Source organism: Scyliorhinus torazame, chromosome 1 (genome assembly GCF_047496885.1).
Source record: "Scyliorhinus torazame isolate Kashiwa2021f chromosome 1, sScyTor2.1, whole genome shotgun sequence".
Lineage (NCBI taxonomy): Eukaryota > Metazoa > Chordata > Chondrichthyes > Carcharhiniformes > Scyliorhinidae > Scyliorhinus > Scyliorhinus torazame.
Window position 1 is genome coordinate 360,541,938 of NC_092707.1, and position 26,301 is coordinate 360,568,238.

The 26,301-nt window shown below is 43.2% G+C and overlaps 1 protein-coding gene and 1 long non-coding RNA gene across 3 annotated transcripts in view; both read right to left on the reverse strand.

Annotated features, from left to right (window-relative positions):
- Window positions 1-26,301, reverse strand: part of camkmt (calmodulin-lysine N-methyltransferase) — a 432,111-nt gene that overhangs the window by 368,205 nt on the left and 37,605 nt on the right. The gene's annotated exons all lie outside the window — the stretch shown is intronic.
- On the reverse strand, window positions 11,800-26,285 carry LOC140426323 (uncharacterized). The gene is made up of 3 exons (XR_011948182.1): window positions 26,182-26,285; window positions 15,958-16,088; window positions 11,800-12,506 (listed from the first exon to the last, which is right to left on the reverse strand). It is a non-coding gene; the product is annotated as an uncharacterized lncRNA (long non-coding RNA).

Here is a 26,301-nt window from a genome sequence, read left to right on the forward strand (position 1 = left end):
TTGGTGTTCACTTGGGTTGGGTAAATTGTCAGAGTCTTCATCTGATGGCGCAAACAATGTGGGTGGACTGTCATTGTCTTGCTGCTGTCCTTCATTTGGGCTTGGACTGTCATCGTCGCTTTGTTCTTCACTGTAGCATGATAGACCGTCATGGTCGTCCTGCTGTGCACTGGAGCGTGGTAGACTGTCATAGTCTTCTTGCTGTTTACTTGAGCATGGTAGACTTGCATCATCAGCTGCTAGTTGGTCAGAGGAGGTTGCTAGACCCTCATGGTCTTGTTCCTGCAAGGACTGCGCGTCGGAGTCTTGCATTGTTTCTATCGTTGAGGCTGTCCACGAGCTCGGTGCGGAGGCTTGTGACACTGGAGTCACGCCTTGTGTGCGCAAGGACTGCGCTCTGGAGTCTTGCGTTTCTTCTATGGTGGAGTCTGACCACGAGCTCGCTGTGGAGGCTTGTGACACTGGAGTCACTTCTTGTTCGTGAAAGGACTGCGGTGTGGAGTCTTGCGTGTCTTCTTTCGTAGAGTCGGGAACCCTGAGCGGTACGTGGACCACGCTGTGTGTGGCATCAGGCCGCTCTCTGTGGGCTTGTGCCGCTCTCTGTCTCTTGGTTTCAGGCCGCAGCATCATGCTGCACCCACAAGTTGGGATGTCATATCTGCTGGGCTGAAGATCCTCAAATCCGAAGAACGAATCCGTGTCTGCGTCGGAGTCAATACGGGGGTCGCCAATGTGCAGCACGTCTAGTTGCGGTTCGGATTTGGTACTGGGGTAGCCTCCCATGGTGAAAGGTTTGTCCGAGTCGTAGCCTTCTAGGTCCATATCATCACTGTTTGCATCGGAGCTGGCATTGAGCTCGCGAGGTCCAGAGAAAATGCAAAGGTCGGTATCGAAGTATTCAAGGTCGGAATCATCGGTTTGGGCGTAGGTAACTGCTTGTTGCAGGGTTCTTTGGAGGTTAATTTCATTTCCTGGTTCAATTTGAGGCATTGTGCTGTCATTCCAGGTGAAGGAAGGTTGTTTTACAGCTTGAAAAGATTTTTTTTTTGATTTGGGACGTTTCCCCTTTAAATGGGCGTGGTCCGTGGCCTCTGACGTCATGATGCGTGTGACCTAGTGCGTGGGAAGCAAATGCGCATGTGCAGATCGCTGTTCCTTTACTGATGGCCGTTTCCGTGATTGCGCATGCGCGAAACGGACCTTCTCGTTATGCGCGCTTCTCGCGCAACTGCAGTCCCTGTAGAAAGATGGCCGCCAACCAAAATTGGTCTCTGCTCCGGGATTTCGGCCTCGGGGTGAGTACTGGCGCTTCTCTTACCTTTTCTTGCTGGTTGGAGTGTGTTTCCTCACAGTATTTGCCGAATTTGTCCAGGACTGCCTGGAAGTCGCTCCTGTTTTGCCCCTTGGAGAACTTGAATTTTTAAAAGATTTCTTCTGCTCTGGCACCGGCGATGGTGAGGAGAGCTCTATTTTTTCAGGATCGGCCACATCTTCTAGTTCGGCTGCCACCAGGAAGATTTCAAACTTTTGCCGGAATGGCCGCCAGTTTTCGCGAAGATCGCCGTGGCACTGGAGCTGCTGCGGAACCTGGATCTCGAACATCTTGCCTGGGTATCGTTGCTGGTTGTCACTGTACGCTGAGGTATTGCTGTGTGGATTTAAACAGTTCACTTCTGGGACCATGATTTGTTATGTTGTAGGTGTAACATAAGTGGCTTCCTTGTGGTGCACTTGACAAAGGAAGGTTCAGACGTGGAGATAACGTCAACACGTTTATTAAACTATTTACACTTCTATTACTCGGGTTCGATACTACTGCTAATCCTACTATAGCTACCCAGACTGACTAACCAGCTGCTGCAATCCACGTGGTGGGTATAATATTGAATCAACCCTGTGTCTGTACTCACTGACTGTCTCCACTAGAAAGAGGCAGATCATGTGTGTGGTGTCCTTTATATGTGGGTTGGTGTAATGCCCCCTGTGGTCATGTCACCTCTTTGTGTATCGTGAATGTCCATTGGTCGTCTCCTATCTAACTGATCTATTGGCTGAGTGTGTGATGTTTCTGGTGCTCCCTCTAGTGTCTAGCTAGCCTCCATGCATTTACATTGATGCACATCACCACACTAACCACTGTGCCAGTGGTCCTTTTGACATCCTCGTAAAATGTACTTCAAATGGTAGGATTCAATAAACATGCATATTTGTCAGAGCTTCTGATAAAAGATTACACTGGTGAACCCAAGTAAAGCAATTCCCACCCCCCGTTTATTTCTGCTGTCTCAAGGCACTCACCCAGATAGCACTGGGACCTGAGGCAGCCAGGGCAGAGAGAAGAAATCACCTTCAAGCCCGAACATATCCTCCCTCAAAGACCACGCATGCATACAAGTACACTTTCCAGCACAGTTCAGCGGATAACAAACTGGCAGGAGGATTTGGGCAGAATTTTCCCTTCCCCATCCCAAGGTAACTGAGACCAGCAGTAACGCTCCAACCTCAGCCTTGGTAGAGACCAGATAAGTCAGCACAGGCTCGGGTTTGAATCCGATACGACAAAAGTTGCTGCAGGCCAAGGAAGTGTCTGCCCACTCAGTCAATGTGGAAGGCCAAATAAACTGGATTTAGTTTTATTGTTGCTTTCAGCAAATCATAATGAGTGCAATTTGTCATGCAGTGATTTGAATGAAATGTTAGCCCCACCTAAATTTCCCTTTCAGAGGTTTTTTTGACCTATTGTGCATATGCAGCGAGTTCAAACATGTCAAGCATTGCTTTTAAGTTCACTGGTAATTAAAAATAGCGCAGAACTCAGTCAGTATCAAAACTGTTATTATGTGCATTAAATACATTTTCCAGCTGATCAACTGAACAGTATTTGTTTACACAGGTGGCCAAGTGGAGTTTTGAGCAAATGAGTGGCAGGAAAAAGTGACCAGATAAAGAATATATCCCCGTACAGGATTTTGAACAAAGCAGTTCATAAATGATAACAAGACGATCCATGAATTCTGTGGTTGTAGAGGACTTGAGTTAAAGGAGGGGGTCAGGCATGTGTTGCATTCTAGAACACCACTTATTTCCTACTCTCAACTGTAACATCCTGGGGGACTGTGCCAGCAGGAAACACGAGGGCCTACTCTCATTGGGCTGCTCACATATCCCTCAGAGTCACATTTAACAGAACCACTTTGGAGGCCCAGATACAATTCTGCAGAAGATCCCTCCAAGCACGGAAAGTCAGTCAAAATTGTGGAGGGTACAGAAAATGTATACAATAATATACAAGACCAGACACAAGGGAATGCTTTCCAGTCTGTAGCCCACTTCATGATTTTTAGAAATGCATAATAGAACATCTCCCTCAATCTCTCTGCATCCTCTGCAAGGGGCCTTTGGCTAAATCCAGTACACAATAAGGAAATCAAGGAAGTTGTTCACAGAACAATGACTGTTACATTCAATTTGGAATAGGTGGGCATCTAGATTCGTCAACAATTCTTTAAATTACCCAACATGTACAAGTGAAAATAAAATGCTTTTTAAATCAGGTAAATTTTTGCATAGGCTTTATTTTCACAAATCCTATCTGTTGTTAACCCACTAAACGTAGGTTTATTTAAAAAATACAAAACTTAAACCTATATAAATTTTCCAGTAAGTAGTAACTCACAAGTATTTAATCTTGTAAAAGTTATTTAATATATTGTATTTTGGTCTTGATAACATACAAGTTAAAAGCCTGTGCCAGAACATCAAAGCTGTCCTCGCCATTGCTTTAAGTTTGGAATCAATAATACATTTTAAAATAAATGCAATCCACCCAAGTCAGATACTCTGTTGAGGACTGCTCCTACCACCTTACTAACATAATAATGGCTTCTCGATTTCATCCAAATCATTAAGAAGGTAAATTTGAAATGTTCACCCTTTTCCATTTATTCCGATCATAAGGGCAGAGCTGTTGTTATTTTAATGTGTCAGAGGTTTGTTTGCATGTTTGGTTGGAACAATACTGCATAGTAAGCAGTCAGCTGGTTTGGGTCTGTCTGCCCATATCAGTTCGACCCAAACCCCAGTGCTAATGGTCCCCCAGGCCAGAAAGGAAAGCTGATCCATCAGCCTAACATTAACACAGAATAACACTTGATGATTATTGATGTGCACTCATTGCACCTCTAGTTGCACAGTCCCCAAACCCCAGCTGCCAGCTCAGTCCATTATTTTCATTACTAAATCAAGTCATCTGTATGGGGCTTGTCTGCCCCAGTTACTCCTGTGGCAAGCCCAGTGTACTTAAATGAGTTGCTGATGAAAAAAGACAAATTACCTTCTTACTTGAGGCACTTTCATCCCCCCCCCCCCCCCCCCCCCACCATTACAGTTTGTTAAATTCATTGGGAATATCAATGATGTGCATATCACATTCAATGAAACAATTCATTAATTTGTAGATTTGCTTTGTTTTTACATAGGAGGGGTTCATGAACTTGGACTAAAATCTGCTGTGTCTATACAGAACAACAAAAAAATTATGCCACAAGCTGAATTTCATTTTTATCCTGTCACGTTGAATTTCTTCTATTTCAAAAGCAGTTCATTATATTCTATAATAGGCTGTCAAAGCAGCACAATGCCAAATCCAGAACATACACATACACAATCAGGCAATGAGCATTACACAGTTAGGAGATCCATATATCTACCAGTCCTCAGGCTAATTTTTAAATGCAGGGTTTCAGTGTAGTCCTGTTACTTTTCGCTTAACTGCTATAACCCACTTGGAAAATAAGTTATTGAATATCATTACTGTCAGCACAAGATGAAAGTATATTTATTTTTTGCTTGGCTTTCGCAAACATGGAACACCTAATAAAAGAGACAAGTTTTTTTTTTAAGGTTTGCTTCTTGAAATTTTTAATCTCCACTCTTCTGTTTAGTCACACTTTATTCATTAAATGATGAATAAAAAAAAGTCTGTTCTTCTAAAATGAAAAGCACAGTAGGAAAGCTTTACTATAAATAAGTCTGAAGCTTGTTTCAACAGAAAGCCGCCTGTAATCCTGTCCGGAAATGTCTGAGTCCGAGCCATGAATATTACACCTCTTTTCAATAAATGTTATGAAGCATAAAACTGGAAGATGCAGTTAAATGCCTTTTCCAATATTAGATGTTGAAGCAGCCAAACCATGCAAGCTCAAGTGCATCTGCTATGCCATGCAAATGCTTTTAATTTTGCGTAAATGTTTAAAAATTATCTCAATTAACACTGATGAAACAACAACTGGGGGAAGACGTGGCATTGTCAGTGCTATTTTAAGCATTTAAAAGAATGAAACATTTAAAGACTCAAAATTTATTTCTAAACAATTGTTTCATCAGGGGGAAAAGCCCTGTTGCTTTAATTGGTTGGTCTATAAAGTTGTCCAGTGCTCTTTGTTCCAATATTTGCAAACTCCACTGCAATGTTTTCCAAATAATACAAAAAACTAATAAGGCGAACAGAGCCGAACCATTGTGATTCTTTACCTATTGCACAACAAAAATACTTTGTAGTAGCTTTGATTCCGTACACTTTAATATAAATTTCCAGAACATTCTGCTGTAATTGAGCCTTGAGGTGTCATGTTTCAAGTACGTTTTCAAACATTCCTACTTTTTTCAGATGAATTGGCAGTGTTTGTAACAAGGGCATAATTAACACTAAGATCTTCAAAACTCAATGACTGAAAATAATTACTTCTGTTCTTCTTTCTTCAGTCACTCTGAGTCCCAGCCAAAGATTCAGAGATGACTGGACAAACATAAAGGATGTCAGGAACACTGCCCACTGACATACCATTCAAGGCACATGGAAGAGAGTTCAGGCTTGAATGCCTTAACCTGCTCACTGGTAAGATCAGCTATCAGAAAGATACAGCGCAAGTCAGCACTATTCACTGAGCCAGCTATGACCTTAAAATCATTGCTCCGGGGGCATGTTCATCCACCAATTAGTCTCTTCGCTCACTGGAAATCCTTTCTGCAGTGATGCTCAGGTCGCTTCATTCCACGGTGTTGATGAAGTGTGTGTGATGGTTTTTTCTCTTCATGACTGACCGCAAAAAGCTGACCCATTAGGAACTTAAATCTATTCATGCCACTTGAACGCACCTTCAGTTATTGCGAATTTTGACACTTTTTCCTCTCACCTCCCCCCACCCCCCCCACCCCCCCCCCCCCCCCCCCCACCCCGTCCCCCTTCCTCAATCTCCAGAATGCTGTATAAGCTGCTGGCTGATTTTAAACAAGGATGATTTGCAAATACTGAATCATACACAGGCTGTTGCCGAAATTAAAGTTAACATTTGATAGCTTGTTGACAACACTGCTCGTGCATCAATCCTCTTCATTTAGTTTTGTTCCAATTTTCCATTTGAATGCACTGCAAGAGGGTGATTTTTGTTTTGCATCCTCCGATCAAACAGGAGTTTGTGTTCATCTATAAAGCAGTTGTATGGCGTAACACACATGTCCTCCTCACCGAGCTGGAACGAAGGCCCAAGGGGCTATCTTATTCTTTCTTAGGACCTCAACTGTGGAACTCTTCCCCCCCACCCCCACCCCTGCACCCCAGAATAACTATTCCTCCAAGCAACGTTTTTAAAATGTAAACTTTGCATACCGTCAATTATACTTCTCAATTTACTTTGCTCCTATCCCACCCTTGTCCACTCTAGTGGCATCCTGCACTACGAGCCTCTTCTGCCCCACAACACGTTTTCTCGATGTCTAAAGAAATGACTAGACTCTGGTTTCTAGCATTTTTGAATCCATTATGATTGAATTTGCACCAGAAGTAGGAGAATATGACTGACAGACATCATGTTAACAAGCACACAGGAAGAAGAAACAACTCAGCTTTGCTCTCATCAAGGATTAGTTCCAGCGAGGGCCAAATATGTTGCGTCCGCCTGTGAAGACTGTGCCTTGTTCTTCTCTGGTCTAGTAAGGAAAGGCACCATGTTGTGCTGAGGCAGAGAGAGTTGCGATCACAGGCAGGGATGGGGTGAAGAAGCAGACTCTCATTTTTTTTTTGGTATGAATTTATTCCCCCTCCTTCCTGCATCTGCAGATTGTGGAACTGACTCCAATGTCTCCACTCTCTGCAAAGTCTTTATACGTCCTTATCCACTGCTAAGGATACAGAACAAAGGGTCAGAAGGTTGATTTAGTTGATTTCAGTCTAGGCAGTAGCAGGGGGTGGGGGGGCTGTAACTGCCATCAGCCCCACTGGGCTCAGGGTGGAGAAATTAGACAGAGGTCCCAATTCTCATCCACTGACCTCTGCTGGAGGTATATGTGCGGATGTTCTTGGAGGATAAGATCAGGTTCAATTATGATGTTTTCCACAGTCAACTAACCTGCATACATTCTTGAGGTTCACAGTAAAGACAGGCTGTTTGTACAAAGGATTGAAAAGGTCCTTTCAATTTGCAGACAAATGGAAAACATTCAACATTCAGCCACGAGGTTTCACTATGTATTCCTGTGAACTTTTGTTTCAATTTAAATTCATCAATAGCAGCGATTGAATCCTCTTTGTGAGGGACTTGACCAAATACTATCCTTGAATTACCTTTGGCTACCACAGAACAACAAATAATCCACAACAATATGAGGGAGCACTTAAGGACAATACTTTAATCAAATTAATCATGATCTATTTATTTTAGGAAAGAAATGCATTAAGAATTTAATGGGGAAAAACAACAGCTAATTTGCATACAAAACTAGTTGCTAGGTTGACGACAAAATTGTTTCTAGCTTGGGGAATAATGGTAACCTATGAAAGATTGCATTATTCATCACCATTTTAAAACAACAGCATTTAATTACATTTGATGTTACATGCCACATACAGTGACTTGTATTTTGGTTTCAGGTAATGGGAATTTTTGAATCTAAGTCAGTAATTGGTATTCACCAGCAAAGCTGCAAAAACAAAGGCACATTCTCTTTTTCAGCATTGTTTGAATGGAAGGTGCAATGATTTCACACAATAGCTGCCACTGTACTAGTAGTAGCACTTGGGTTTTTATAAGAAAAGTGCATCTCTCCTGACTTTACTCGGATCCTTGCAAACAAGTGGCAAAATGCATTAAAACAGACAACCAAGCACAGAGCAGCCACAAGAAACTAGTCACAACACATCAGCAATGTGATTTATAAAATTTTATAGCACAGAAGGAGGCTCTTCGGCCCACTGTGCCTGTGCTGACTCTTTGCAATTCATAAAAGTTTGTGGCTCAAGGAGGTTCGGCTCAGTCATTGAGCTGAAGGCTGAGCTGCAGACAATGCGATGCATCAGGGAGGGGAAAAGTTACCTGGATACTTTGGACCAGGAGGCGGTCACTCCCTTTAGCATAGGGTATTCTGATGTGGTTTCAGTGCTCAAGGCCAGGTGTGTGTGACTGCGAATGAGGCAGGTAAGGGGACCCAGAGGGAAGGAGTCTCAGCCTTTGCAATTGTCCAAGGGGCTCCAGGTTCGTGCCGCTTGTTTGGATGAGAGTGGGAGGTTCCAGGGTAGATGAGCTGACGAACTATGGCAGGAAGCCATTCAAGTGGGGAAGAAAAAAGGAATGTAGTGGGAGTAGGGGACAGTACAGTGAGGGGGATTGACACTGTTCTCTGTAGCAAAGAGCAAAGTCCAGAAGGCTGTTTTGCCAGCCCATTATAAGGGTTCGGGACGTCTGCTCAGGACACTAGGGGAACTTCGAGTGGGAGGAGGAGGATCCAGGTGTCATGGTCCATGTAGGTGCTAATGACATAGGACACGTAAAAATACTCTGCATAATCAGTGTGAGCAAGGCCCAAATTAAAAAGCAGAATCTCAAAAGTAATAATCTCTGGGTTATTTCCTAAACCACGAACATAAGGCATTATTGTCTTCTGCTAATGCATGGGCGAGAAGACTGCTGGGGGACAAATAGGTTCCAGGTAATGGGGCGCTGACACCAGTACTAATAAAAGGACAAAACGCAAGGCTCTGTATCTGAATGAAGGTAGCATTCAATATAAACCATATGAACTGTCTGCTTTCCATGACAAAGACATGGCAGTAGGATGACATAGATTGGGCCTGAATATTGAAGGAAGGACAGGAAGCCAGGAAAAGGTGAAGGAGGTGGGCTCTGTTAATTAATGGTGGTATTAGCACAATAGAGAAGTTCAGAAAACCAGGATGTAGGAATAGTTTGGGTAGAGATGAAAATTGATAAAGGCGAGAAGTAACTGTGGGAGTGGTGCACAAACCCCTTTACAGTTGCCACATGGCAGGATGGGGTATAAAGGAAGAAATAATGAAAGTTGTCAGAAAGTTATGATAATCATGGAGGGACTTTTAAATACATATTGACTGGAAAAATTAAATGGAGATAGGTAGCCCAGATGAGGAGTTCCTGGAATATTTCCATTGATAAGGCACCACATCAAAAGTTATTACAAAAATAAATGCTCATGGTGTATCAGTATGGATAGAAGATTGGTTAGCTAACAGGAAGCAGAGAGTTAAGCATAAATGAGTCATTTACTGGTTGAGAGGTAACAAGAGGTCTGCCACAGGGATCGGTGTTGGAACCTCAACCTTCTCCAATTTATATATAAGTGGATTGGATGAAGGGACTGATGGTATAGTTGCTACATTTGCTGATGACAGAAAGATAGGTAGGAAAGTAAGTTATGAAGAGGATATCAGGAGGTTATAAAAAAGGATGTAGACAAGTTAGGTGAGTGGGCACTGAGCGGAACGGTGGCGCAGTGGTTAACACTGCTGCCTCCTGCCGCCTAGGACCCGGGTTCGACCCTGGCCCCGGGGTCACTGTCCGTGTGGAATTTGCACATTCTCCCCGAGTCTGCATGGGCCTCACCCTCACAACCCGAAGAAATACAGGTAGGTAGATTGGCCCTGCTAAATTGCCCGCTGATTGGGTGAAAAAAAGTGAGTGGGCAGAGATCTGGCAAATGGAGTATAATGTGGTAAAATGTGAAATTGTCCATTTGGCAGGAGGAATAAAAAAGCATACTATCTAAATGATGAGAAATTGCTGAGATGCAGAGGAATCTGGGTGTTCTGTTGGATGAATCGCAAAAGCTTATTGTGCAGGTACAGCACGTAATTAGGAAAGCTAATAGAATGTTATTGTTTATTGCGAGGGTAATTTAATACGAAAGAAGAACATTTATGCCTCAGTTGTACAGGACATTGGTGAGACCACATATAAATGTGTTGGAAGCAGTTCAGGGAAAGTTTACCAGACCAATACCTGGTACGGGCAGGCTGCCTTATGAGGAAAGGCTAGGCTTGAGTTTGGAAGATTAAGAGGCGACTTGATTGAAACATTTCAGATCCTGAGGGGTATTGACAGGGTGGATGTGGAGAGGATATTTCCTCTTGTGGGAGAATCTAGAACTAGGGGTCATTGTTTACAAATAAGGGGTGTCCCGAAGACAGAGATTAGGAGAATATTTTTCTCTCAGAGGGTTGGAAGTGCCTTTGGAAGTGAGTCTTTTTATTCATGGGATGTGGGCATTGTTGGCTGGCCCAGCATTTATTGCCCATCCCTAATTGCCCTTGAACTGAGTAGTTTGCCATTTCAGAAGGCATTTAAGAGTCAACCACATTGCTGTGGATCTGGAGTCACCTGTAGGTCAGACCAGGTAAAGGTGGCAAATTTTCTGCCCTAAAGGACATGCGTGAAACAGATACAACAATCGACAATGGTTTCATGGTCATTGTTAAGACGTTTAATTCCAGATTTCTATTGAATTCAAATTTCACCATCTGCCGTGGTCGAACCCGGGTCGGCGGAGCATTATATTTCTAGTCCAGTGACAATATCACTTCCTCTTCCTAAAAAAGACTTGTAAGCAGAGCCTTTGAATTTTTTTAAGGCAGAGCTAGATAGATAGGGGTGAAAGGTTATCAGGGGCCGGTGGGAATATGGGGTTGAGGTTACAATCAGGTCAGCATGATCTTGTGGAATGGTAAAGCAGAAGCGAGGTGCTGAGGGGCCTATCCGTGCTCCCAATTCATATGTTCAAATGTTGTTGCAGAGAGTTACCTGGCCACAATTTGACTTCAGGAGATGCAGAGATTCAGGAACAAAAAGGCATTCTTTCTGTCACATCCACGGGGAAAACGTCAGATTAACATTCACTTGGCCACCAGCTGAGGAAACTATAGGTGCAATTCACCTTATTGGTGTTTTATGCATGTTTTATGTCAAATACCAACAGAAAGTTAAAAAAACTTCAAGTGAAGATTGGCATGAAATATATCAACAGCAAAGAGTAAAATCAATGATGCACTGTCATATCTCAGAATCGAGTTGATTCAAGCATCCTTAAAATGTAGGGTAATGAGAAAAATGCAATAACCACCATCTTTACTCATGAAACTCTATGAACAATATTTCACAGCTAGAATGAATTCCTGTAGAAGTTATTCATTGGATGTGGGTGTCATTGGTTGACCAGCATTTATTGTCTATCCCTGAGGATATTTAAGAGTTAAGCACATTGCTGAGGGTCTGGAGCCACATGTAGGCCAGACCAGGTAAGGACGGCAGATATCCTCCCTAAAGGACATTGGTGAACCAAATGGGTTTTTACGACAATCGGCAATGATTTCATGGTCACCTTTAGACTTTTATTTCCAGATTTTTATTGAATTCAAATTTCACCATCTGCCATGGCGGGATTCAAACCTGGGTCCACAGAGCATGGCTCTGGGCCTCTGGATTACTAGTCCAGCGACAATACCACAACGCCACATCCACTGTAGCGAGTGTATATTTTTTCTCTATTCAGAACGTCACAAATAAACAGATGTTTTCAGTTCTCGTAAATAATAATAATCATCTTTATTATTGTCACAAGTAGGCTTACATTAACACTGCAATTAAGTTACTGTGAAAAGCCCCTAGTCACCACATTCTGGCACCTGTTCGGGTACACTGAGGGAGAATTCAGAATATTCAATTCACCTAACAAGCCGTCTTTCGGGGCTTGTGGGAGGAAAGTCGAGAACCTTCGTCCCTGGTGCTGTGAGGCAACAGTGCTAACCAATGTGCTACTAAAACCAATGAACCACTTAATTGGTCAGTTCTCATGAAAGGCCATCAATCTGAAAAGTTAACCCTGCTACTCACTCCTCAGACGCAGCATGATCTGCTGATTATTTCCTACATGTCCTGCTGTTAGTTTAGATTTCCAATGTCTGCAGTATTTTGCTTTGGCACTCGAAAGCCTGGATTTGCATCTTCACAGGCGGGTAGCAGGAATTGAGAAAATGCCCAGGTTGGCCCGTCCACCTTGGGAGAAAGTGACCACAAAAGGTGGGGTCCTCATTGCCGGGACATGCGTGGGCTGCAGCCGGGAGAGCTGACCCAGGAGAGAGGTCGGAGGCATCCAAAGAGGCTGCTGGGTGCCAAGATGTGCTGTTTAAACGGCTTGCCTCAGTGCTGTATATAATGGAAAAAAGACCTTTTAACTCTTACCTTCTTATACACTCCCATCCACACCGCCTCATGCCCAACCCCCACCCATCCCCATGGCCTCTTATGCTAAGCTGTGGCACTTCCATGCCCATTGGCTATATAGTGCAGAGTGGATCATTGAAACCTATAGCGACAATAGAATGCGTAAAAAGAAATGCTTTTTTAAAAAGTCATTGATAACTTCCCACTATGCGAAATAAAAGTAGCCCTTTTACTACAGGCAATAAAAGTGTCAATAGTCCACACCCTTTAAAGTATCAACAGATGAAAGTGAAAGTTCTTTATGTTCTGTAAATAAATATTGTGAAATTGACAGCAGAGATCTGAAAAGTCAATCATGCAATGTTTTCTCTTGGGCTCAGGTGCTTTAGTGCTCTAATGGATATCTGGGTTCTCAGCCAAGAATGCAAAATAAGGCTTGGCTAAGGCCTCAGAAATCCATTAGCCTGTTGAAACACCTGAACCTCAAGGATTGATTAACAGCTCTAGCTCTCTGACTGCTGCTGTCAATTGCACAATGTTTATATATATGAGATTACATTTCCGCTACTGTTACTTTAAAGGGTCAGGATTGATACTTACATTATCCTGTAGTAAATTGACTTGTTTAAAAAGAGGAAACTTACGAATGAATGACTTTTGAAAGTTTTTTTTAATACAATCTATTGTCACTATAAGGGTCATTGGTTCTATCTAGTGTATTGAATATCAATGGACATGGAAGTGCCACATCTTGACATGGGGGCATGAGGTGCCATGGGGTGGTGGGTGCGGGGCATAGCCAGTAGAGGGAGCATGAGGACGACCTTTTGAACCTACCTTTCAAAAGGCTCCCTCATGCAGACTATGACTGTTCAAAAAACACTGGCCAATCTCCATGAAAAGTGTGGAGGGGTAGGACATGCCTATCTCTGCAATGGAGCCAGCCAGGCCGCAAGAGCAGGGAGCAGGCTCATTGCCTGAACCAACACTTCTAAAAGTCGCATTGAAAATTGGAAAGCCTGGAATGGGATTGCAAATTCTGGAATCAGGATCCACAAGCCATTTTTAAAAGGGCTCTGAGAAATCCAGGCCTAAGTGTCTGTTGAACTTGCAAAACCACTTTGCAACCATGTGGCACTGGGTGCAACACAATCTCGGCTGACACTCATGCAGTATTGTGGCAGTGCTCCAGATCAGAGCTGCAACTTTCAGATGAGACGTTCTGAAGCCCTCTCGGGTGGGCATAATGGAAAACAGAGGAACTTTCCTTGGAGTCTTGACGAACATTTAGCCCTCAACCGATATCACTAAAACAGATTGTCTGATCGTTATCGCATTTCACTTTGTGGGCCTTACAGTGCAGGAATTGGCCACCATGTTTTACACAGTACACAGCAGCTTCACTTTAAAAGCGGCTGCAAAATGCTCCTGATCATAGAATCACTACAATGCAGAAGGAGGCCATTCGGCCCATCAAGTCTGCACCGACCTTCCGTAAGATCACAAACCCAGGCCCACTCACCTGCTCGATCCCAACAACCCCTTAACCTAACCTACACACATCTTTGGACACTATGGAGCAATTTAGCATGGCCAATCCATCTAACCCGCACGTCTTTGGACTGTGGGAGGAAACGGGAGTATCCGGAAGAAACCCACGCAGACAAGGGGAGAACGTGCAAACGCCACACAGGCAGTCACCCAAGGTCGGAATTGAACCCGGGTCCCTGGCGCTATGAGGCAGCAGTGCTACCCACTGTGCCACCGTGCCACCCCATAATGTTGTGAAAGGCACTACATAAATGCAAGTCCTTCTTTTTTTCATAAGCAGTGCATTTGAACTGGTGGCAGTGCCAGCATCAGCAAATATAATGTTGCAAATGGTGACATAAAAAGGTGCAGCCATCATTTAAAATCTTATTGTGGGTAGCTGGCTCCTTGGCAATCTGTAACAGGTTCTACTGCTACTTCCGGATGTTTCACTTAACAATGGGTTTTATCACCGATATTATCCTTTGAGTTTATTTTTATGTATATATATATATATATATATATATATAAAAAGGCAGAACCAAAAATCTTTCCACTTTGATCTGCTTTATGGGAGGGGGAAATTCCAAAGTCAACAATTTTGAAACCAGTTTAGTAACTCACTGAAAATAACGTGCAGTTGAGCATTTCATTCATTTTAAACAACACTTTTTAAAAAAATGTTTTGCATGTAGCCTCTTCATTATTCTCAAATTGCATGCTCTGGAAGCTTACTTAGTTCCACTGACGGTTTGTCAATGGTAACCAGATGCCTTTTATTTTCATTTGTCTTCACTATTAAATTTAATTTGCAGACTTCATTTCCTTTCCTAATCTCATGTCACCTCATTGAGTTAGTTAATACCTCCCGATACACGACAAATGCTGTTTCTCCCACCCACAGCTTTCTACACTGGTCATTTACTTTTCACAGTGTAACCAAATTTATTTGGATGAATAATCTTGCCAGCAAATCCTGCCCGGGATAAGTGTTCTTATTTGTGCAGCATCTTTGTCCCTTGAATTGAAGCATTATCGATCAGGGTAAGCAATAAACAAAAACACCTCAGGGGCCTGGGAGGAGCAATGTAACCAATTACATTTAATTAAATCAAAAGATGGGAACCCTAGGGCTGAATGAGCTGTAGAACAAATCTGCATTAACACCTTCCCAGCCAAACAAGCACTTCTTGGTTTAGTCCAAGGGTGCAATTGTTGACATCTATGCTTTACACAGGAGAGAGCCATTAACTAAATTCCTAAATCATTGTTTATGTACTGATGGGAAGGGGCTGGGGGGTAACCTTCACTTTATCTTGTGTGGAAATTACTCAGTCTAAAACAAAGAAAATCAGCAAACAAATATCATCCTCCAAAATCTGCAAAACAAAGATGAGAACAAAACAGCTTGATACTTCAGGTAATCGATCCATTATTTAACAAGAAATGTATCCCAGAATTGTTCGAGTGCAGGGAGTATGTTTGCCCCAAGGCATAAACACCAATCATTCTTTGCATTATATACACTAAAGGAAACATTAAGTGACAATCTGATCGTGAAAAAGAGTACACAACAAACCAATTACACCGCACCGTTTGTGTCAATATGCTTTTTCAGTTTTGCGTCAACATGAACCGTGTACGCCAACACAACTCAGATGTGAAGTCACCTAAATCATCTTGGGTTCTATATGAACAACCTATGGCCAGCCTCAGCAGATAAATCTCCCTTTGCAACATGTTAATAATAGCCGGTGTGTGTAAAAGTTATTGTAAAAGGCTTCCTGGCTGTCCAATTAATGACACAAAAACGTTTTTAAAACGTCATTTTAAATATTTTTTACTACTGCAAGGGGCTAACAGGTCAATCTCTCAATAACTTACATTTATATAGCACCCTTACCGTAGTAAAACATCCCAAGGTGCTTCACAAAAGTTTTATCAGATCAGATTTGACATTGAGCCACTCTTCCCGGTTCAAAAAGTAGAGGATGACAATTTCAGACCAGCCTGCCTGATTTCTGTGGTGCCAATCTTTCAGGGATAAAAACAAAATTAATTGTCATTTGAAAAATTATAGGTTCACTAAAAGCATGTAGTGTTCGACTAATTTGATGAAGTAACAAATAATGCTGATGAGGGTAGAGCGATTGATATTTGTACCTGGGCATTCACAAGTAGTTTGACAAAAATACCACAAAACAGACACATTGATAAAATTGAAACCAATGGGATTAAAAAGACAGTGGCAACATGGATGCAAAAAATTGGCTTAAGAGACAGAAGCAAACTAGTGGCAAATTGTTTTGTTTCAGTCTGGAGGAAAAGGTGCAGTGGTGTTTCCCAGGGCTTCTATTTGGATCACCGCTATTTTTGATATATACTCAATGACCTGGACTTGGGTGCAGTGGGCTTAATTCCAAAGTTTGCAACACTCTGAAATGTAGCAAACAACGAGGAGGATAATGACAGACTTCAGGAGGACATAGCTTGGCAAAATGGATGGAGGCATGGCAAATAGAATTTAATTAAAAGTATGAAGTGATATATTTTGATATGAAAAATGCAGAGAGATAATAACCCGTATCTTCTGCTCTCCAAATCGTTGGAGACTGGGCATGCAACCCAAGATGTACATCAGGACCCCACAGATGTCCCGATGCACTGACCTCCACGGGAATTGTCTGGGAAGTCGGAACGTCCGACAGGTAATTCCCCTGTTTCCCGGGGACCCGCTGTAAAAGTCTCTGACTTCGAATTAGAGTTAGTCTTCAGACAGTTCTGTGGGACTTAGCTGGATAGTTACCCAGGAAACGTGAGAAAGAAAAAAAACCTAGTCAAACCTCTGGATAACTATACCCGGCCCGACCCCCAATACGCTCCAGGCCCCAGCCAACCTGCCAGCTCACTCATCCTACCCACTTACCTCACCTCCATTCACTCATTCATCCACTCACCATTCACTAACAGTCACACTGGGCATTTAAGCTTACCATCGGGCTGTCACTGACCATAAAAAGAAGTGTGAAACCAAAAAGAAAATGCTGGAAAATCTCAGCAGGTTTGGCAGCATCTGTAGGGAGAGTTCAATGGCTCTTTGTCAAAGCTAACAGACAGGTGGGCTTCTGTGGCTATGACTCATCTTTCATTCTCACTCCACAGTATAAATATTTCCCACTTTCTCTGTCTGTTAGCTTTGACAAAGAGTCATTGGACTCAAAACGTTAGCTCTTTTCTCTCCCTACAGATGCTGCCAGACCTGCTGAGATTTTCCAGCATTTTCTTTTTGGTTTCAGATTCCAGCATCCGCAGTAATTTGCTATTATCCAGTTTTTATAAAAAGGAGTGTGTCTTGCCTTGTCTCCCAGCCGCCCCTCCCACACCCCGTCCCACACTACAGCACTGCAATGGACCACACCGATAGATGCTGCATTCACATTTCTCAGAAAACTGGGCTCGAAAGACCTGGAAAGAAACATGAGTGGTGTTGGGGCCTGAACTGCCAATGATGATTGCCGCTTCACAGAATACCTGGGCCAATATAAGCAAATAGTACAATTTTAAAGGGTTCCAGCATCAAAGCGACCTTTGAAAGTGAAAAGACGAGTTGAGAAAACCATTTAAAAAAACATATTGGACCTTTGGCATTATTAATAGGAAGAGAGTACAAAAGCAAGGAAGTTATGCTCTATCTTTATAACGCATTGGTTAGGCCTCATTTGGCATACTGTGTTCAATTCTGTGCACGGCACTTTTGAAAGGTCAGTCATATCTTGGAGCAGGTGGAGAAGGAATTTATTAGAAAGTTACCAGGGATGATATATTAATAAGGAAAGACTGGCTGGGGTTGTTGTCTTTTCAACAAAAAGTTAACAGGAGATTTGATTGAGGAAGAGCAAATATGGCACAGATTTTAGTTGATAGGCAAAAAAACTAGAGAAAAGTTTTAAAAAACACAGCAAGATTTTGGAATAGAAATGCATTGCCTGGACTGGTGGAGGAAGCAGATTCAAAAGCAACATTTAAACAGCTCAATCCTTGAAGTAAAAGAACACCCTTCTCCCTCTGTTTCTTAGCATTCCGCAGTACTACCCCATAAAAAAAATATTCTGCTTTTCTATTCTTCCAGCCAAAGCGGACAACCTCACATTTTCCCATGTTATATTCCATCTGCTAATTCTTTACCCACTCACTTGTCCATCAGTATCCCACTGCAGACTCTGAATCCTCCTAATGACTTCCTTTCTTACCTATCTTTGTACGTGTACCAAATTTGGCTACAATACATTCTATCCCTTCATTAATAACAAAGGGAAACTGATGATGACAGCATGGAAGGAGGTTATTCGGCCTATGCAGGATATCATAGAAGCACTACAGTGCAGAAGGAGGCCATTCGGCCCATTGAGTTTGCACAAACCCTCCAAAAGAGAACTCCATCCTATCCTCGTAACCCCATTGCCTAACCTACTCTGGACAAAAAGGGGCAATTTAGCATGGCCAGTCCACCTAACCTGCACATCTTTGGACTGTGCTAGTAAACTGGAGCACCCGGAGGAAACCCACGCAAACACAGGGAGAAGGTGCGGACTCCACACAGACCAGATAAGGCCGGGATCAAACAAGGGTCCCTTGCGCTGTGAGGCAGCCGTGCTAATCACTATATATTAAGGATGAAATATATACCTTGGTAAGAATTGTTAGCCAATTTAAGATACGACCCTTGTCACCAGGGACAAACTACAAAATACTGACTAACACTTTCAGCAGTAATTCTCACAAAGGTTCCTCCCCATACTGCCAATGGGGCACTCAGTACAAGGTTAGCTGGATGGTAGTTTTGCATGATGATGTTAATTGCATTTATAATTCTCCCACAGTTAAAGCAACACAAAGTGAGATTTTTCTTACAAAATCAGCCTCCTATGGTAGTTAGAAATTCAGCATTAATAGGCATTTAAGCTCCTTGAAGGTCACCAGGTCATTGACTAGTAAATTAGTCAATTCCACAATGGAAAGACGCTAAGCAACAACCTTTGTAAATAATTTTACAATAAACAATGTTAGCTATTGAGCAGGCCATTGTTTGGGATAACAGCCACACAGCCTGGCTCACAGGTTTAAGCAATGCTTCTTTTACTTGGGGATATTATGGTGCAGGACCTTAGAGTATCATTGCAAGGATTGGTGTGTGTGTGTGTGTGTTACATGTTTGATCCCCATTCCGATTCAGTGAAGCACAAAGTGAAGTAGTTTTCAGCAATCGTTCTTCAGTGCTATCAGATGGCTAACATAGAATGTTACTGCAGTTGCCTGGGAGTGTGCTACTCTCTCTCTCTCTCTCTCTCCCCCTCCACCCACCCCCCACCACCACCACCACTCTCAGTTTATCCCCTCTTTTTTTGAAGGTTCATAACTCCACAGGTAGCATCAGATCTTTGGTATCTCGGTCAATTTATTCAATTACTGAGACCATTTTTGTATTACAGTGCCATCGACAATGACAGCTTTGTTGTGGGTGACAGTACTGTTGTGCAAAGGGAACCTTTGCACATTCCAGTAGTGATGGTGCTGACACCACCTAGTGGTTACTTCACAACACTAGGAAAGATGATGTGGAGATGCCGGCGTTGGACTGGAGTGAGCACAGTAAGAAGTTTTACAACACCAGGTTAAAGTCCAACAGGTTTGTTTCAATGTCACTAGCTTTCGGAGCGCTGCTCCTTCCTCAGGTGAATGAAGAGGTATGTTACCAGAAACATATATATAGACAGATTCAAAGATGCCAGACAATGCTTGGAATGCGAGCATTAGCAGGTGATTAAATCTTCACAGATCCAGAGATGGGGTAGCCCAAGGTTAAAGAGGTGTGAATTGTGTCAAGCCAGGACAGTTGGTAGGATTTCGCAGGCCAGATGGTGGGGGATGAATGTAATGCGACATGAATCCCAGGTCCCGGTTGAGGCCGCACTCATGTGTGCGGAACTTGGCTATAAGCTTCTCCTCGGCGATTCTGCGTTATTGCGCGTCCTGAAGGCCGCCTTGGAGAACGCTTACCCGGAGATCAGAGGCTAAATGCCCTTGACTGCTGAAGTGTTCCCCGACTGGAAGGAAACATTCCTGCCTGGTGATTGTCGCACGATGTCCGTTCATTCGTTGTCGCAGCGTCTGCATGGTCTCGCCAATGTACCACGCTTCGGGACATCCTTTCCTGCAGCGTATGAGGTAGACAACATTGGCCGAGTCGCACGAGTATGTACCGCGTACCTGGTGGGTGGTGTTATCACGTGTAATGGTGGTATCCATGTCGATGATCTGGCACGTCTTGCAGAGATTGCCATGGCAGGGCTGTGTGGTGTCGTGGTCACTGTTCTGAAGGCTGGGTAGTTTGCTGCAAACAATGGTTTGTTTGAGGTTGCGCGGTTGTTTGAAGGCAAGTAGTGGGGGTGTGGCGATGACCATGGCAAGATGTTCATCTTCTTCGATGAAGTGTTGAAGACTGTGAAGAAGATGTCGTAGTTTCTCCGCTCCGGGAAAGTACTGGATGACGAAGTGTATTCTGTTGGTTGTGTCCCATGTTTGTCTTCTGAGGAGGTCGGTGCGGTTTTTTGCTGTGGCGCGTTGGAACTGTCGATCGATGAGTCGAGCGCCATATCCCGTTCATACGAGGGCATCTTTCAACGTCTGTAGATGTCTGTTACGCTCCTCCTCGTCTGAGCAGATCACTAGGAAAGATCTAGAATCAGGTCCCTCTGCCTACTTACTCACTTCCCTTACCAGCCTCCCCGAACAGGTGCTGGAATGTGGCGACTAGGGGCTTTTCACAGTAACTTCATTGAAGCCTACTTGTGACAATAAGCAATTATTATTATTATTATTACTCGGGCGCAAATCGCAATTTTTCCATTATTCTCCGCCCGATCGCAATTCTAACTGTCGGCGTCGGGAGGCGGAGATTTCAGCCCAGATAAGACCATAAGACATAGGAGCGGAAGTAAGGCCATTCGGCCCATCGAGTCCACTCCGCCATTCACTCATGGCTGATTTCAACTCCAGTTACCCGCTCTCTCTCCATAGCCCTTAATTCCTTGAGAAATCAAGAATTTATCAACTTCTGTCTTAAAGACACTCAACGTCCCGGCCTCCACCGCCCTCTGTGGCAATGAATTCCACAGACCCACCACTCTCTGGCTGAAGAAATTTCTCCTCATCTCTGTTCTAAAGTGACTCCCTTTTATTCTAAGGCTGTGCCCCCGGGTCCTAGTCTCCCCTGCTAATGGAAACAACTTCCCTACATCCACCCTATCTAAGCCATTCATTATCTTGTAAGTTTCTATTAGATCTCCCCTCAACCTCCTACACTCCAATGAATATAATCCCAGGATCCTCAGACGTTCATCGTATGTTAGGCCTACCATTCCTGGGATCATCCGTGTGAATCTCCGCTGGACCCGCTCCAGTGCCAGTATGTCCTTCCTGAGGTGTGGGGCCCAAAATTGCTCACAGTATTCTAAATGGAGCCTAACTAATGCTTTATAAAGCTTCAGAAGTACATCCCTGCTTTTATATTCCAAGCCTCTTGAGATGAATGACAACATTGCATTTGCTTTCTTAATTACGGACTCAACCTGCAAGTTTACCTTTAGAGAATCATGGACTAGGACTCCCAAGTCCCTTTGCACTTCAGCATTATGAATTTTGTCACCGTTTAGAAAATAGTCCATGCCTCTATTCTTTTTTCCAAAGTGCAAGACCTCGCACTTGCCCACGTTGAATTATCAGCCATTTCTTGGACCACTCTCCTAAACTGTCTAAATCTTTCTGCAGCCTCCCCACCTCCTCCATACTACCTGCCCCTCCACCTATCTTTGTATCATCGGCAAACTTAGCCAGAATGCCCCCAGTCCCGTCATCTAGATCGTTAATATATAAAGAGAACAGCTGTGGCCCCAACACTGAACCCTGCGGGACACCACTCGTCACCGGTTGCCATTCCGAAAAAGAACCTTTTATCCCAACTCTCTGCCTGACAGCCAATCGTCAATCCATGTTAGTACCTTGCCTCGAATACCATGGGCCCTTATTTTACTCAGCAGTCTCCCGTGAGGCACCTTATCAAAGGCCTTTTGGAAGTCAAGATAGATAACATCCATTGGCTCTCCTTGGTCTAACCTATTTGTTATCTCTTCAAAGAACTCTAATAGGTTTGTCAGGCACGACCTCCCCTTACTAAATCCATGCTGACTTGTCCTAATCTGCACTTCCAAGAATTTAGAAATCTCATCCTTAACAATGGATTCGAGAATCTTGCCAACAACCGAGGTTAGGCTAATTGGCCTATAATTTTCCATCTTTTTCCTTGTTCCCTTCTTGAACAGGGGGGTTACAACAGCGATTTTCCAATCCTCTGGGACTTTCCCGGACTCCAGTGACTTTTGAAGGATCATAACTAACGCCTCCACTATTTCTTCAGCTATCTCCTTTAGAACTCTAGGATGTAGCCCATCTGGGCCCGGAGATTTATCAATTTTTAGACCTCTTACTTTCTCTAGCACTTTCTCCTTTGTGGTGGCTACCATATTCAACTCTGCCCCCTGACTCTCCGGAATTGGTGGGATATTACTCATGTCTTCTACTGTGAAGACTGACGCAAAGTACTTATTTAGTTCCTCAGCTATTTCCTTGTCTCCCATCACAAAATTACCAGCGTCATTTTGGAGCGGCCCAATGTCAACTTTTGCCTCCCGTTTGTTTTTAATGTATTTAAAGAAACTTTTACTATCATTCCTAATGTTACTGGCTAGCCTACCTTCATATTTGATCCTCTCTTTCCTTATTTCTCTCTTTGTTATCCCAATCTTCTGACTTCCCACTACTCTTTGCCACATTATAGGCTTTCTCTTGTTGAATAAAGAGCAGGCTCTGATCAGATAGGGGAAAAAGATCCCATGGTTTGATTTAAAATAGAGCAGAGAGGATCTCCTGATGCAATGGCCAAAATGTATCCCTTCATCACCACCACTAAAACAAATTGTTTGGTAATTTATTTAATTGTAATTTCTAGGACACTGCTGTGTGTAAATTGTCTGCCGTGTCACTGCACTATAATGATGATTAAAAACTAATTCATTGACTGTGAATTGCTTCAGGACATCCTGAGGGCATATACGACTTCTTTCTATCAGATTCACTCAACTTCAAGGGAATGTTTGTTTACGACACATTTAAACTCTGATCAGATTATTCACAGGCATCCATCCATTATTCCCAATATAAAACAAAGTCAGTAAGGGGCGCAGGGTCAGGAGACTGCCTGAGTGAGACGGAGACAGAGGGAGTAGCGAATTAGGCTCACGTGGTAATTCAGTGCACAGGGGAAAGAGATACTTTAAGTAAGGTTTAATGCAACTAGTGAAGCGTGTTTATTAGTCACATTTATCTGTACTTGCAAGGCTTTTCGATATTTGCAAGGCTTATCAAGCTAAGGCCAAGTAAAATAAAGTTAATATAAGTAAACCCCAAAGTAAAATAAAGTTAATATAAGTAAACCCCAAAGTAAAATAAGTTAATCTAAATGAAGTCAAGTTAAGGCATGGTGGGGAAGCTCAGTCACAAGGAATGTTTCCTGTAGTATGTGGGAAGCCATGGACACTACCAATGACCTAGCTGACCACATGTGCAGGAAGTGTCACCAGCTGCAGAAACATGAGCTCCAGGTTTTGGAGCTTGAACGATGGCTGGAGTGACTATGGCGCTTCCACAAGGATGAGAGTTATATGGTTCAGTGAAATAGTCACACTACACGCGAGGAGCACGGAAGCAGAAAGGGAATGGGTGATGATGAGGCAGCCAAGAGAACCAGGCAAGGTAGTGCAGAAGTCCCCCGAGGTCCTGCACGTTAATTGATTTTCCGTATTAGATACTGGTGAGAGTGTTGGTTCCTCTGAGGAATGCAGTCAAAGCCAAGTTTGCTGCACCACGGGTGGCTCAGCTGTACAGGAGGGGAGGAAGAAAAGGGAAGAGCAGTCATGATAGGGAATTCATCAATTAGAAGAGTCACCATAGATGTGACTTCAGGATGGTATGCTGCCTCCCTAGTGCCGGGAGCGGCTGCAAGACATTCTTCTGGGGGAGGCAGCCAGAGGTCGTGGTCCAATTTGGTACCAATGACTTGGATAGGAAGGAGGATGAGATCCTGAAAGCAGATGTCAGGAAGCTGGGATGGAGATTGAAAAGCAAGGCTTCAAAAGCAGTAATCTCAGGATTACTTCCAGACCCACATGAGGATAGAAGTAGGAGAATTGAGCGATTGAACACATGGCTGGCTAACTGGTGTAGGACGGAGGGCATCAGATTTCTGAGACATTGGGACCGGTTCTGGGGCAGGTGGCACCTGTGTGAGATGGATGGGCTGCCGGGACTAACATCCTCGCAGTGAGATTTCCCAGTGCTGTTGAGGGGTTTAAATTAGATTGGCAGGGGGATGGGACCCTGAGATTTAAGGGCTTAAAAAGCATCAAAGAAAAGTAGAAAATAAAAATAGGAGACAGATGAAGAATAGGCAAGCATCAAATAGAATCAGAATAGAGAATAACATTTTTTTAAAAAGCAGAATTAAAGCACGCAGCACTTGCTCAAAGGTTTGAATGCACAAACCGAGGTAAATGGAATGGGTATGATTTAATGTCATTACGGAGATGTGGCTGCAGGGCGACCACAATTGGGAACTGAATATCAAGAAAATTCGACATTTAGGCTGGGCAGCACGGTGGTGGTGCAGTGGTTAGCAATGCTGCCTCACGGCGCCGAGGTCCCAGGTTCGATCCCAGCTCTGGGTCACTATCCGTGTGGAGTTTGCACATTTCCCCCCGTGTTTACGGGTTTCGCCCCCACAACCCAAAGATGCGTGGAGTAGGTGGATTGGCCACGCTAAATTGCCCCTTAATTGGAAAAAATGAATTGGGTACTCCAAATTTTTTTTAAAAAAATATTTGAAATTTAGGAGGGACAGGCAAAAAGGAAAAGGGGTTGAGGTAGCACACTTAATAAGGAACAAGATCAGCATGTTAGTAAGAGAGGGTCTTGGTCAAGATGCAGAATCAGTTTGGGTAGAGCCAAGAATGAACAAGGAGCAGCAAACATTGGTGGGAGTTGTTTGTAGGCCACCAAACTGTAGTGCTAATATTGAGCACGGTATAAATCAGGAATTAATAGATGGAGGAACATAAAAGCGGACTGTAAAAGCTTCTTTAGGTATGCAAAAGGAAGATTAGCTAGGACAAATGTGAGACCATTACTGGTGGGCACAGAAGAATGTATAGTGGAGAACAGGCAAAATGGCAGAGGAACTAAAGTTACTTTGTGTCTGTCTACATGAAAGATTAAGAAAATCGCCCAGAAATACTAAGCGACAAAGGAATTTGTGAAACTGAGGAACTAAAAGAAATTAGTATTAGTAATGAGGTAGTACTTGAAAAGTTAACTGAATTGGAGGTTGATAAATCCCCTGGACCAGATGAGCTTCATCCCAGAATGTTGAAGGAGGTAGCTAGAGTGACAGTGGATGCATTGTTGGTTATCTTTCAAAAAAGGTTCCTGCGGACTGGAAAGTAGCTAATGCATCCCCGCTATTTAAGGAGGGAGGAAGAGGGAGAATTGAAAATGACAGACATTTTGACATCAGTAGCAGGGAAAATGTTCAAATCTATTACAAAGGATGTGATAACTAGGCATTTAGAAAAGTGGCAAAATTGACAGAGTCAAGATGGAGTTATGAAAGGGAAATCATGCTTATCAAACTGGTTGGGGTTTTTTGAGGATTTTATTTGTAGCATTGATAAAGGAGAACCAGTGGATGTGATGTGTTTGGATTTTCAGAAGGATTTTGACAAGTAATATTAGAGAGCATGGGATTATGGATTGGGAATTGGTTAACAGACAGAAATCACAGAGTAGGAATAAACGGATCATTCTCAGGATGGCAGGCTGTTACAATGTTACAAGAGAGGTACAGCAAGGATCAGTGCTAGATCCACAGCCATTAAAAATCTATATCAATGACTTGGATACAGGGACCAATTGTAATATTTCCAGATTTGCTAGTGACATCAAATAATGCGGAAGTTACCAGCAGCATTCAAGGAGGTGTTGCACGTTTCTTTTACTGTCTTTTCTGTGGCTCTGTTCCAATTATGGCAATCAGTGAGTTTGCCCTTCTTTTTATGTCATCTATGTCCGAATGCTTAGA